This window comes from Sphaeramia orbicularis, chromosome 24 (genome assembly GCF_902148855.1).
Source record: "Sphaeramia orbicularis chromosome 24, fSphaOr1.1, whole genome shotgun sequence".
Lineage (NCBI taxonomy): Eukaryota > Metazoa > Chordata > Actinopteri > Kurtiformes > Apogonidae > Sphaeramia > Sphaeramia orbicularis.
Window position 1 is genome coordinate 7655697 of NC_043979.1, and position 15188 is coordinate 7670884.

Sequence of the window (15188 nt, forward strand, 5' to 3'; positions counted from 1 at the left end):
TTGTTTCTTTGGTTTTATGGTTATTTCTACATCTTTTCATCTTCATGTGGTGAAGCTAACTGGTAGCTACAGACAGCAGGTGGGAAGTGTGTCAAGAAAAAGGGGTCGGGCGGAATCTAAAAACTATGCGACTGTTCCACCTACAGTATACCACCAGATGGCACAAGAACATTGTATATGTAAAATGTATTATATATTAACTGAAAGATGTCTGAATAAACACATAAAACTTACACTGTAACAAATTACTGTAAAAAAACGGTAAATTTTGTACGGTATCATGCTGTTATTTGTAAATACAGTATAATGCTGTAAATAATGAGGTCTTTAAGGAGGAAATTTAAAACAGTATTCAGAAATTTGACAGTATTCTACAGTATTTTCTTCAGTTCCTCCACTGCTGTCTTCCCGGAACTGCTCTGAACCAAGTCATCTGGCATCAAGTCTCACCAGCTCATTTAGAAAAAGATTCAGTCTAACGAATGTTAACTCTAGACTGGCTGCATCAAAGGTTAGTGGTTCTTTTACGAAACAGAAGGAAAAAAATAAATACAGAAAAAACGACCATTTTCCCCCGGACCATCCAGCAGTGGAACAGAGGCCACCTGATGCTTTCATCCTTCTGTACCTACACTGCCATCGCTCCATCCTGCTCCAGTTGGTCATTTATCAGGTAAATGTGATTTTATCAGTGGAATTGTCACCATGCTGTGGCATTTTGGGTTCATTAAACATTAAATGCCTCCATAAACCGCGTTAACACCGGGTGCAACTTACGCGGTGTAACAGTGTAATACTGCTTCATATTTGGGGGTGTTAGCCTTATGTAGCTAACATGCAGCTAATTTAAGTTGAAGCATACTAGCTAGCTGCGAAGTGGACACAGTTAAACTGAACAGTGTGTCAGTTTGTGTGGTTTTTGCTGCCCCAGGGTTACATTTCTAAGACATTAAATCTGTAAAGTGGAATTTACTAACTTGGACATCCATATTAACTGATATAATTAACCACTGTTTTAATAAAAGTAAGTGACTAAGGCTAATTTTTTCCCTCTTTGTTGGGCAGTTTGTTTAGGATGTGTAGCATTATTTAATGTCTGTATGCTTTATAGCTCTAGAAACACAGTGTCATTCATAACTGATCTACCATTGTCCAAATGTCTTCCACTGCAGCTGATACTGAGCTCACTCTGACCCTCCAGCCAGTCCCAGACTAATACTGCTGGAAGTGTCTGTATGTCTATGTTTGTCTATGTCTATATCTGTGTAGTAAAATAATTGCTTTTGCTCTTCCATGACAGTGTCTTGCCACTGTAAGACAAGAATAGCCGTAAGTGGTCGCAGTATAACTTATGATACCAAATTTAAATAAAGTACAAAAAAAGTACAAAATAAATGTATCACTCAGAATTTTGGGTTAATCGTAACCAATTTTCATACCTTACAGTGACTACATAGGTTCTTGGTAAACAATATATCTGATACTGTTTTGGGACATTAACCTCAGTTCTTGTCTCCATCAGTTGCAGGTGATGAAGTCACATGTGGAAGTTGGATGATGAGCATTAAAAGCCATGTTGTCTGTGAAGGCCTCCAACCAAGCTTCATCACAATGGTTGCTGCTGTTGCAGTGAATTTAATAAAAGCTCAGTGTTATAAGGTCATCTCTTGTTTGAGCTTTTTCTAGCAATGTTCATGATTTTGTATTTTAAAATGTAATTTGAAATGTTAAAATCCTAGCTTTTTGCTGTGTTATACTGTAAATATTACATTAAATATGTTTTACAGTAATATATTGTTTCTTGGAATATGGTAGTTACTGTAAAATGCAGCAAGTGTGGCTAACAGTATTTTACTGTAAAAGGAACATTATTTACAGCCCAGTACCGTAATACTTTTTAAAGTAAGAAACTGTAGTTGTAGATTACAGTAAAGATACTGTAGAATATCAGTAGCATGCTGGCAACTCTAGCTGCCAGTATTTTACTGTTATTTAACGGTAAAATTTATTACAGTGTACATAGGAACTAAAATGTTAAATGTAGGAGACTGTTACACTCCCACCAATCACTTGTGATTTTAAAGAACAAAGTATTGCTTATGAACAGCTTATGAATTAACGATTTATGAATTATATTTATATTTTAAGCAGAGTGAGGCTGAGCATCTTCTTCTGCTTCCAGCAAGACAACTGTCTTCTGAATGGGTCTCTCCAGGTGGACAGGTTTGGAGATACGTTTTCCTTTTTTATCGAGGGTTGGATCACTCAACATTTTCACCTTCCTCACTCTTCCATCCAGGATACACCTCAATGATTTTTGCCAACTTCTACTGATTATGTGGGGTTATCTCATCTTTCAGAAAAATGACATCATTGATCTTAACATTTCTGTGTTCTTTGGTCCACTTCTGCCTGCTTTGTAGATTTAACAAGTACTCCCTTTTCCACCTTGTCCAGAATGTGTTGGCGAGGAGTTGAACACAATGCCACCTCTTATGGAGATGAAGATCTTCCTTGACAAACTTTCCTGGAGGTGGGGAAATGCTTGTGGACTTCATGGTCAGTATGTGGTTTGGTGTTAAAGGTTCTGGGCTGGTCAGTAGTCAATGGTCTGCTGCAGGGCCGGACTGAGACTCATTTTCAGCCCTGGAGTTTCATACCTCACACCGGCCCACTTTAGATCACGACCGATTATTATTAAAATCATGGAATTATAACCTTACATGTTAGGTCTACACACTGTTCTGCAAAGCCTTCTAATTCAGTGTATTTTCTAAAATATTTCAAATTCAGTGCAAGTAAAGGTTGCTTCACAATGTGGATTTATTTCAACAGTGAGTGTAACATCGACATCTCCAACATTATTATTCCTCACAACACAACAATAACAGAATCTATATTTTTGTTCTTATAAGTGTTAACATTTTTCAAACCTTTAAAATGTTTGAAATGAAATGAAAGAATAGGAAAAAATATTAAATAAAAAAATAATAATAATAAAAAATAATAAAGCTTGCTGCACTTTCTAATAACTATCATTTTTGTATCCTCTGCAACAAAAGATTTCCATCACAACTTACTTGTGGTTTGTTCCATCGTTGCTATTGAAAACTTTTGGTATAGTGATATTAGGGGTTTGATGGGGATGATAAGAAAAAACTGTCTGTATGTCCTGTGACTGAGGGTGAGCAGAGGAACCAAAGCTAACAGCAGACTCATCTTCATCTGTCTCATTTGTGACTAGTGGTTCAGGGTTGTGCTGCTGAGCTGCTCCTCTGTCATCAGTAGACTCTGCTCTCCCTTTCACACTTCCTCCAGTTTCTCTAGACTCACCTGCACCTGGATCCCAATAAAAAATAATGTCTACAGACATTTGGACTTACTTTATTAATTAAGATATTTACATTGGCAAAATATGCAGCTTTATTTAATATTACTTTGTGCTATTGCCTTTCAGTTGTGGGCTTTGTGTATTTACTGTCTCACTTTTAATAATAAAAATTAAAATAGGTCAGAACTATGGTTTGGGTCTAGAAAGTGGTTTTACTGGAACTAATGCTTGTTCACACAGTCTGTTCCAACAGCTCACCTTTTCCTTCCATCCTGACAGGAACAATCCCCTCATCACTACTGGCTCCTGGCTCTGCTTCTGACACTAAAGCACATTTTAAAAATGATCATAATTCTCAGCACAAATCTTCTGTTTAGCAAGGCCTTGGTGTCAGTTTAATTAATGTAGTGCTGAATCCTGGAGCATCTCAGAGCACCTTTCATATTGAAATGGCCTACACCATACTCTTCATTGTAGCCTATTTCTTCTAATCCTCTTCCCTCTCTGAGCAGTCCTACCTGCCCACTCTGGACTTGTGGGCTCATGGCCGGTGTCTGCTGCTGAATGTTCTTTCTGACTCTGAGGAGCTACAAGACAAAGTTTCCCAGTTATGTGGCCTCGCATCATACTATTATTTAAACTGCATAACGTTATGTTACATGCCACAATGCCACACAATTCACTGACTCGATAATTAACTAACTTGAAAGGTGGTTTACCCGGTTCATCGTCCTCATTAGTTGTTTCCAACTGGGAGGTCGTTTTTGTGACAAAGTTGCAGATTTTGTCACATTTGGCTGCGTTTGCTTCCAGAGCTTTCCTCTTTTTAATTCTTGCTTCTCCACACCACCCTTGTTCTTTCTATTATCCATGTTTCAAACGGCAAACACAGCTGACCATCCACAGCCTACAGAGCACAGATCGTATATGCTCCACAGCTACAGTCTAGAGCTACTAACCATATGCAAGGACATGTTACATCAGGTCACGGTGTGTCCGCAAAAAAAGAGGAAGAAAACAAACAGTTTGCTAGTAGAGGGGGTGGGGCCCAGGAACAGCGGCTGCAGATTACGTGATCAACTCAGTGCTATGACTGAACACCGGCCCCAAAAAATAAATAAATAAAATATTAAATATATATTTAACGTGAACTCCAGCCCTCGCGGCCCAAATATTATACCGGCCCACCGGGAATTGTCCCTGTCCTCCCGATTAGCCAGTCCGGGCCTGGTCTGCTGTTAATCACTGCCATGACTTCATATAGGAATGTTCTTCAAGCTGCAGTATGTAGGATTGTGGCCAAAACTGGTACTGCAATCACATTCAAAATACTGTAGAACGTGGTATCCTCTCCTCCTCCCCCCAGGCTAGGGGTTGCCAGATCCCGCATGAGCATCTACTACTAGTGTTTCCACTAATCCTTGCCACCACACCATAAATTTCATACAAAAAAACTCAGTGGGTCTGCTCCTGTCTACTTAGGTGCACTAATAAAAGCTTATGTCGCCCCACGACCACTCCGCTCGTCTGGGGAACGTAGTCTGGTGGTCCCCAGACCTTGTACAAGACAATCCAGGCTCTTTTCATGGGTCGTTCCACGTTGGTGGAACGCTCTACCAAGTGCTACAAGAACAGAGTCATCCCTGCCTATCTTCAAGAAGCTCCTGAAGACCCAGCTCTTCCGAGAGCACCTCCTATCCTAGCACTTTCAAACATTCCATTTTAAATATTCTAATAAGGTTTTTCCCAGGACAACCACAGATTCTTTCACGATTATCTCTGGACCTGCTGCGGTGGTCCGGCCTCTTCCCTGCCCTCATCATCACCACTCACTTATCCTCAACCGCCTCCATGTGTCTCCCCCTACTCCCCCCTTCTCCCCCTCTCCCCCAGTCTCTATCTCTATCGCTCTCTCTTTTTCCCCTTCTCTACTCTCTCTCTTTAACCCCAACTGGTCAAGGCAGACGGCCATCCTCCAGGAGTCTGGGTCTGCTCGAGGTTTCTGCCTGTTAAAGGGAAGTTTTTCCTCGCCACTGTCACCAGTCACAAGTGTTTGCTCCAGGAGGATTCTGTTGGGTTTCTGTAGAATTGACTTAGAGTCTGGTTTTGACCAACTCTATATATAAAATGTCAAGAGATAACTTTTTTGTGATCTGGCGCTATATAAATAAAATTTGATTGATTGAGTGATTTAATTGGTTTTCCCCTGTAAGTCGCTTTGGAAAAAAGCGTCTGCCAAATGCGTAAACATAAACAGAAACATAACATAAAATGCGTAAACCTCCTTTGGGTTGACTTTGTACTTTGTTTGATGCGTTCCACTCGATTTGCAACGAACACATGAAATCTCCTAGCTTCATTGCTGATATATCCGAGTACAACCTTGGAGTCAGTCCAGTACATTTCTTTGGAGATTTCCATATCCAGTTCCTTTTTCAGCATATCACCGGTGCGAACAGCAACAACAGTCGCGGACAACTCAAGCCGTGGTATAGTTGTGACTTTGGATGGTGGAACTCTCGATCTTCCCATCACCAAGGAACAGTAGATTTCACCAGAAGTACTTACTGCTCTAAGGTAGGTGCACATACCATATCCAGATGCACTTGCATCAGAGAAATGATGAAGTTCGTAGCGCTGTGGCTTGAAGTTTGAAGGAATGTAGCATCTCTGAATCCTTATCTCTGCTAGGTTTCTCAGGTCAAGCAGCCAAGATTCCCACTGAGGTCGAAGACTGTCTGGTAAGGTGTCACCCCAGCTGAGTTTATGTCAACACATCTGCTGCAAGATCTGCTTTCCCAGCAAGATGAAAGGAGAGACAAATCCAAGTGGATCGAACACAGAAGCAACGGTAGACACTTACTCCTCTTTGAGTAAGTGGATTTTCCTTGATGGTCACTCAGAATTGGAACTGATCTGATGCCACACACCATTGTACGCCAAGTGCTCTTTCCATATGTACTTCACCAAATGCCATATCCAGATCTTTGGCAGCTGCAGCGCATTCCTGTTTTGGAAGTGAGGCTAGAACTTGGACGCTGTTGGAGATTAACTTGTGCAACCGAAGTTTGCCTGTACTGCAGAGCTTGCATGCTTCGCTGACAAACTGTATTGCTTGATCTTCGGTGTCGACACTTGCTAATCCATCATCGACGTAGAAGTTTGTTTTGATGAACTTGATGGTTTCCTCATTGAAACTTCCTTCTCCTTCAGTTGCAATGTGCTTGAGGCCGTAGTTGGCACAACCTGGGGAGGAAGCTGCACCAAATAGGTGTACCTTCATCCGGTAGACAGCGTGTGGAGTTTCAAGGTCACCATTCTCCCAGCACAAGAATCTTAGATAATCTCGGTCACGAGCACACACATGGAACTGATGGAACATGCGTTCGATATCACACATGAAAGCCACTGGACCTCTTCGGAAGTGGCACAAGACTCCAAGCAGGGTGTTTGTTAGCTCTGGACCAGTCAGGAGATGGTCATTTAATAAAGTTCCTTGAAAGTTGGCGGAGGCGTCAAAGACAATGCGAATCTTTCCAGGCTTTTGTGGATGATACACCCAGGCCCGGACTGGCTAATCGGGAGGACCGGGACAATTCCCGGTGGGCCGGTATAATATTTGGGCCGCGAGGGCCGGAGTTCACTTTAAATATGTATTTAATATTTTATTTATTTATTTATGTTTTGGGGGCCGGTGTTCAGTCATAGCACTGAGTTGATCACGTAATCTGCAGCCGCTGTTCCTGGGCCACACCCCCTCTGCTAGCAAACTGTTTGTTTTCTTCCTGTTTTTTTTGCGGACACACCGTGACCTGGCGTAACATGTCCTTGCATACGGTTAGTAGCTCTGTACTGTAGCTGTGGAGCATATACCATCTGTGCTCTGCAGGCTGTGGATGGTCAGCTGTGTTTGCTGTTTGAAACATGGATAATAGAAAGAGCAAAGGTGGTGTAGAGAAGACAAGAATTAAAAAGAGGAAAGCTCTGGAAGCAAACGCGGCCAAATGTGACAAAATCGGCAACTTTTTCACAAAAACGACCTCCCGTTTGGAAACTAATAAGGACGACGAACCGGGTAAACCACCTTTCAAGCTAGTTAATTATCGAGTCAATGAATTGTGTGGCATTGTGGCGTGTAACATAACGTTATGTCATTTAAATAATAGTATGATACGACGCCCCATAACTGGGAAACTTTGTCTTGTAGCTCCTCAGAGTCAGAAAGAACATCCAGCAGCAGACACCGGCCATGAGCCCACAAGTCCAGAGTGGGCAGGTAGGACTGCTCAGAGAGGGAAGATTATTAATAAATAGGCTCCATTGAAGAGTATGGTGTAGGCCTGTTCAGTATGAAAGGTGCTCTGAGATGCTCCAGGATTCAGCACTACATGAATAAAACTGACACCAAGGCTTTGCAAAATAGAAGATTTGTGCTGAGAATTATGACCATTTTTAAACTGTGCTTTAGTGTCAGAAGCAGAGCCAGGAGCAAGTAGTGATGAGGGGATTGTTCCTGTCAGGATGGAAGGAAAAGGTGAGCTGTTGGAACAGACTGTGTGAACAAGCATTAGTTCTCCTAAAACCACTTTCTAGACCCAAATGATAGTCCTGACCTATTTTATTTTTTATTATTAAAAGTGAGACAGTAAATACACAAAGCCCACAACTGAAAGGCAGTAGCATAAAGTAATATCAAATAAGCCTGCATATTTTGCCGATGTAAATATCTTAATTGGTTAAGTAAGTCCAAATGTCTGTAGATATTATTTTTTATTGTGATACAGGTGCAGGCGAGTCTAGGGAAACTGGAGGAAGTGTGAAAGGGAGAGCAGAGTCTACTGATGACAGAGGAGCAGCTCAGCAGCACAACCCTGAACCACTAGTCAGAAATGACACAGATGAAGATGAGTCTGTTGTTAGCTTTGATTGCTTTGCTCGCCCTCAGTCACAGGATACACATATTTTTTTCTTATCATCCTCATCAAACCCCTAATATCACTATACCAAAAGTTTTCAATAGCATCGATGGAACAAACCGCAAGTAAGTTGTGATGGAAATCTTTTGTTGCAGAGGATACAAAAATAATAGTTATTAGAAAGTGCAGCAAGCTTTATTTTTTTATTTTTTTTAAATTTTTTAATATTTTTATACTTTCATTTCATTTCAAACATTTTAAGGGTTTGAAAAATGTTAACACTTATAAGAACAAAAATATAGATTCTGTTATTGTTGTGTTGTGAGGAATAATAATGTTGGAGATGTCGATGTGCACTCACTTTTGAAATAAATCCACATTGTGAAGCAACCTTTACTTGCGCTGAATTGGAAATATTTTAGAAAATACACTGAATTAGAAGGCTTTGTAGAACAGTGTGTAGACCTAACATGTAAGGTTATAATTGCATGATTTTAATAATAATTGGTCATGATCTAAAGTGGGCCGGTCTGAGGTATGAAACTCCAGGGCTGAAAATGAGTCTCAGTCCGGCCCTGGATACACCCCATGGTGTGGGATATATCAGGCCGGTGTTTTGTCAATATCTTGCTCTGGAACTCTTTCAGCATCTCCATGAGCTATGATCTCGTCCATGAACCTTTTGTAGTCCACGAAGTACTGTTTGTTCCTCTTGAGCTTTCTTTCTAAACATCTGAGATGATGAATGGCACATGCTTTGTTATCTGGCAGGTTAGGCCTTTCACACTTGAATGGGAGTGGCATCTCGTAGTGACCCTTCTCCTTGTGTCTAATGCCTTCCTTTATTCTTGTCAGAAATCTGAGATCTTCTTGAGAGACTTTTACATCTTCTGAAGCTTTCTCGATAAAATCAGACTCCAACATTTTTAAGACATCTGCAGGAGAGATCAATTCCTTTATCTGAGTTCTGTAGATGTAGTGAACCTTGTTGGTGAGGTTTGAAGAGGGCTGAATTTCTGGCACTACTTCCTTCATGATGACTTGGTGACTAACTCCGAAGGCATCTCCATAATCAAGGCATGAATTACCATAACCTACAATACTCCATCCAAGATCTGTTTTTTTGTGCGAACGGCTGATTTTCTTTACCGCACACAACTTGACGGAGTACAAGTGCTTGAAGGCAGTTGTAACCGATTAGGAGGCCAATGTCACAGCTTTGTAGTGGAACGATTTCATCTGCAATGTATTCGAGATGAGGCCATGCTTTGGCTGTTCCAGGTGTTGGAATGTGATCTTGATTTGCTGGTATAAAGTCTCTTGCATACGTTACTGGTAGGTGAATGGTCTTATTTGAGTAAAAACCTCTTACTTGTAGACCTGAAATCTTGTGACAGGACACAACTGTGTTTCTTGAAGACATAGTAGTAAGCTTTAGCTGAATTGATCCACCTTTGGTATGCAGAGCTCTTGCTGTTTCTTCAAGAATGAAGGTTGTATCACTCTGTGTATCAAGGAGTGCATACACAAGCACTTCAAGTTCTGGCTCACTTTTGGCTGAAACCCATACTGGAATAATGGAGGATGTGTGGGTGTCCTCAACATTCTGTATAACTCTGTTAGATGTTGCTTCACTTGTTGATGGTGTGACGGAATTGATCTCTCCTGCAGATGTCTGTACATTTCGTTAACCGATGTCCAGCAAAAGGGAGGGCTCAGCAGAGTTAGGGGGCATTCTGCTGAGTCGTTCCCATTTCTCCGCCCCTGTTTCCCGTCCTCTCTTCCACGTCCAGCTCCTACCAGCAGGGGAGCCTGTTACGCTCACTGCGTTCATTGACTCTGGCACTGATGTGAGTCTAATGGACGAGGAGCTCGTCAGACAGCTGGGGATTGACTGGGTCGCTCTGCCTAAGCCTCAGTCAGTCAGTGCGCTGGACGGTCACCTCCTGGGAACGGTAATACACCAAACTCCACCCATTCCTATGCAACAGTCTGGTAATCATAGTGAGACTATCCAGTTTTTTATTTTCCAGTCTCCACAGATTCCCCTGATCTTGGGTTACCCTTGGCTCTGAGGGCACAACCCACACATTGACTGGTCCACAGGTTCCATCTTAGGTTGGAGCCCCGCCTGTCAGACAGTTTGTCTTCAGCAGACCCCTAACTCAGAGACCGCAGTAAGTTACTGTTCGGCCATAGATCTGTCCAGTGTTCCTCCTGAATACCATGACTACAAGGAGGTTTTCAGTAAATCCAGGGCTACGTCCCTGCCGCCACACCGCCCTTATGACTGTGCTATTGACCTTGTACCAGGCACCACTCCCCCTAAGGGTCGGCTTTATCCTCTGTCAGCTCCTGAACGAGAAGCCATGGAGACTTATATTAAAGAACCTTTAGCTGCTGGTATAATTCGACCATCCTCGTCTCCGGCGAGGGTGGGGTTTTTCTTTGTGGACAAAAAGGATAAGACACTTAGACCTTGCATCGATTACTGAGGGCTGAATGACATAACTGTTAAAAACCGATATCCTCTCCCACTCATCTCGTCAGCATTTGAGCTGTTACAGGGGGCGACCATCTACAACAAGCTGGACCTCCGCAATGCTTACCACCTTGTCCGGATCAGGGAGGGAGACGAGTGGAAGACGGCCTTCAACACCCCTACTGGTCACTATGAGTACCTGGTTATGCTGTTTGGGTTGACTAATGCTCCTGCTGTTTTCCAGGCCCTCATAAATGATGTGTTGAGAGACATGTTAAACAAGTTTGTGTTCGTTTATCTGGATGACATTCTGATCTTCTCTCAGTCTGAGCAGGAACATGTGCTACATGTCCAGGTGGTTCTTCAGTGGCTGCTGGAGAACTCACTGTTCGTCAAGGCAGGGAAGTGCGAGTTCCACATTTCTTCTGTTTCATTCCTGGGCTACATCGTGGGACGAGATCAGCTCGAGATGGACCCGGCCAAGGTTTCAGCGGTCAATTCGTGGCCCATTCCTGAATCCCGCAAACAGCTGCAGAGGTTCCTGGGGTTTGCAAACTTTTATTGGAGGCTTTTATCATCCGCAATTACAGCACGGTGGCAGCTCTGCTGACTGCCCTCACCTCTGCCAAGGTACTGTACAGATGGACAGAGGCCGCTGACACAGCCTTCAGACACCTTAAGGACCACTTCAGTACGGCACCGGTCCTACAGGTTCCTGACCCTGAAAGACAGTTTGTGATGGAGGTGGATGCTTCTGATGTGGGGGTGGGAGCGGTGCTTTCACAAAGAGTTGTTGATGATCAAAAGATGCATCCATGTGCTTTCTTTTCCAGACATTTAATTCCTGCCGAGAGAAACTATGACATCGGTACCCAAGAGCTTTTGGCCGTGAAACTAGCCCTGGAGGAATGGCGGCACTGGCTGGAGGGGACGAAGGTTCCATTTTTGGTTTGGACCGATCATAAAAACCTAGAATACATTTGCACAGCCAAGAGACTCAACTCACACCAGGCTCGGTGGTCACTATTTTTTACTCGGTTTAACTTTTCCCTATCATACCGGCCAGGTTCCCGCAACATTAAGCCTGATGCTCTTTCCTGTCAGTTCCTGGCCGAAGAGGAGAATGGTGAAACGATGGACCCCATTCTACCTGTCACTCACCGGATGGCGGTACTTACCTGGGACATGGAGGAATGGGTGAAGGCCGCACTGGAGGATCAGCCTGGTCCTAGTGCCTGCCCCCAGAACCGTTTGTTTGTTCCTCAAGAGCTCAGGTCAGATGTTTTGCAATGGATACATGGTTCTAACCTCACGTCACCCAGGTATCCAACGCACTACTTGAGGTGCTACAACGATGGTTCTGGTGGCCCTCACTGGCAGAGGATACGACTGAGTTCGTCAACGCATGTCTGGTATGCAGTCAGCATAAGACCCCTTGTCGCCCTCCTGCAGGTCTGCTCCACCCACTGCCTGTACCTCACTGCCCCTGGTCACACATCGCCCTAGACTTTATCACTGGACTGCCTCCTTCAGAAGGTAACACCGTCATTCTAACGGTCATTGACCATTTCAGCAAGATGGCCCATTTTATTCCCTTGCCAAAGCTCCCCTCGGCCAAGGAGACTGCGGAAGTTGTCCTGCAGAATGTTTTTCGTTTACACGGCATCCCTATGGATGTGGTGTCTGATCGAGGCCCCCAGTTCACCTCAGTGTTTCGGCAGAAGTTCTGCAGGTTGCTCGGGGCTTCATCCAGCCTGTCATCCGGGTGCCATCCCCAATCCAGTGGACAATCCGAGAGGATGAATCAGGAGATGGAAACCACCCTCCACTGTATGGCTTCAAGGAACCCGACGACCTGGACAAAACAATTGCTATGGGTCAAATACGCCCATAACACCCTCTCCAGCTCCGCTACCAGACTCACCCAGTTTCAATGCGCCAATGGGTATCAGCCTCCGCTTTTCCCCATAGCGGAGGCTGAATCAGTTTGTCTGTCTGCAGAAGCATTCATCTGCCACTGCAGATGGACATGGGTCCAGACCAGAGCTGCTTTAAGGCGAGCAGCAGAAAGATATTCACTTTCTACCAATCGTCGCCGGTCACAGGCCCCTCCATACAAGGTGGGGCAAAAGGTTTGGTTGTCTACGCGTGACCTACCCCTTCAGTTTGAATCCAAAAAATTGGCCCCCAAATACATAGGGCCATTTCCCATTGTAAAGATTGTGAATCAGGTCGCTGTTAAATTAAAGCTGCCCCGCTCCATGTGCATTCATCCTACCTTTCATGTCTCCAGGATAAAGCCAGTAAGAGAGTCCCCTGGTGCCGGACCCACAGCTGCCGCCTCCTCCACAAATGATTGATGGAACACCAGCCTACACTGTACACCGTTTGCTACATTCTCGACATGGAGGCAGGGGCCTCCAATATCTGGTGGACTGGGAGGGGTATGGTCCTGAGGAGAGGTCATGGGTCCTGGCCCGTCAGATTCTGGATGCCCAGCTGATTGGTGATTTTCACCACCGGAACCCAGATCAGCCATCCAACTACCGCCACCACACTGTGGACAATGGTGTGGTTTCTCCCCCTCCCCACACTCCTGGATCGCCGACAGAGGAGGAGGGGTCTTCGTTGGATGAAGAAGAGGGGTCTGGGTCTGAAGAGGAACCTATGTCCGAAGAGTATTGACCCTCCTCCAGACCCCCTCCGCCCTCCCTGTCTTGTTTTTTTTTGGTTTTTTTTTGGGACGTTAGGAGCCGTCCCTTAAGGGGGGGGTTCTGTCACATCTCTACCTGCTCTGCTCTGCTCTCTCTCTCTCTCTCTCTCTCTCTCAGTCACACCTCTTCATCTCTCTGACCTTTCCTCTAATTACTCAACTCCATTCACCTGTTGTTCCCAGCTGCCGTCATTAGGCCTGGGCCTATTTAACCTCTGCCTCTGCATGTGTATGTCGCCAGATTGTCAACCTAGTGTTACTATCCAGCATTACCTGTCTGAATCTCCGTTCCTGAACCTGTTTGCCTCGACCTGACCCGCCTGTCCGGAATCCCTGAACCCCGCTCGTCCGACTACGCCTACCTGTCCTCAGCCCTCGGAACCGACCCGCCTTCGTCAGACCAAGCCTGTTTGTCTCAGCCCTGGACACCGAACCTCCTTCTGACCACTGACCACGGCTTTGTCTGTCCCCACTGGATCTGTCTGGATTCCCCAGTTCTTGACCCCCGCCTGCCCTGACCATCCCACCGTCTGCCCCTTGTCTGAATCTTGTTCGTTTGTTAATAAATCTGTTAAAAGACTTGATCCTGTAGTGCTGTGTTTGGGTTCTCCGTGTGCTTGTGTCAGTTTGCTTGTTTGATCAGCTCTACATGACATGAAATTATGATTGCAAATGCAAAAAAACATCAACTTTCAGGAGTGCTGCCTTGGAGCACTTTTATGTCCCCACCAATGCCAAAATCAAACCTATTCCCTTGGCAGTGTTGGCAAGCTACTTGGAAAATGTAGTGAGCTAAGCTACCAGTTACTCTACCATAATGAAGCTTCACTATACAGAAGCTACCACCCAGCCAAATGTAGCAAGCTAAGTTACACAAACATCACAGAAGTAGCTTACTACGTGGGAAGCTACTTTAAGTTGCGCCAACTTAACATGGCGATAAACATAAGAAACTACATGTTTAAATTACCAGATTCATGCAAAGTCAATTTCATTGGGTTATCAATATGCCAGAGTAACTATAATCAAAGACCAAAAATTACTGGCCAATTACTGATATCTGCAGACCAGGATGTAGTTAACAATGCTCACTACGGTCCAATTCTAGTTCAAAGTCATGTGGAAGTCAAGGGCAGTAAACAGAATGTTTTGGATGGCTGTGCAGGCAGGGGACTCACTAAAAACCAGGCGTTTAACCCATGGGTGGGGCTCTACGTCCTGCGCCACATACATCGTGTACATCATGGACAGTGCATTTCTGATTTTATGGAATAGGTTTTGATATGTGGAAGAGAAAATTTTATTTAAGGTGAAATACGAACAAGGATGCATTGTCAACTTCAGATTTAAGACTTTTTTTTAAACAAATGTTCAAAAATAACTTTAACCCTATGTTTGCCTCATGTTGAATACATTTACATTCATGCAGCTGCATGTGTGACCAGTAAAACCTACAAACTGCTCCTGATCAAGTCAGGATCATTTTATAATAGTGACAAAATACTTCTAATGGATTTTTGGGTAATCTAAATAGAGTAGTCTGACATGTCACTGTTTCTAAAACATGTGTTTTTCTGGACTACTTAAAAAAAGGAAAGCAAAAATTGAGAGTATACCCACTTCTCCAGGGACCGCTACACCACTGACAAACTGGTTCCTTTAGTGCAGTGTTTGTCAAACTGAGGGTCTTTCAGGGGGGTCATGGGATCAGTCCTGGGTGTTTTTTTGTTCTTCAGGTTAGAACAT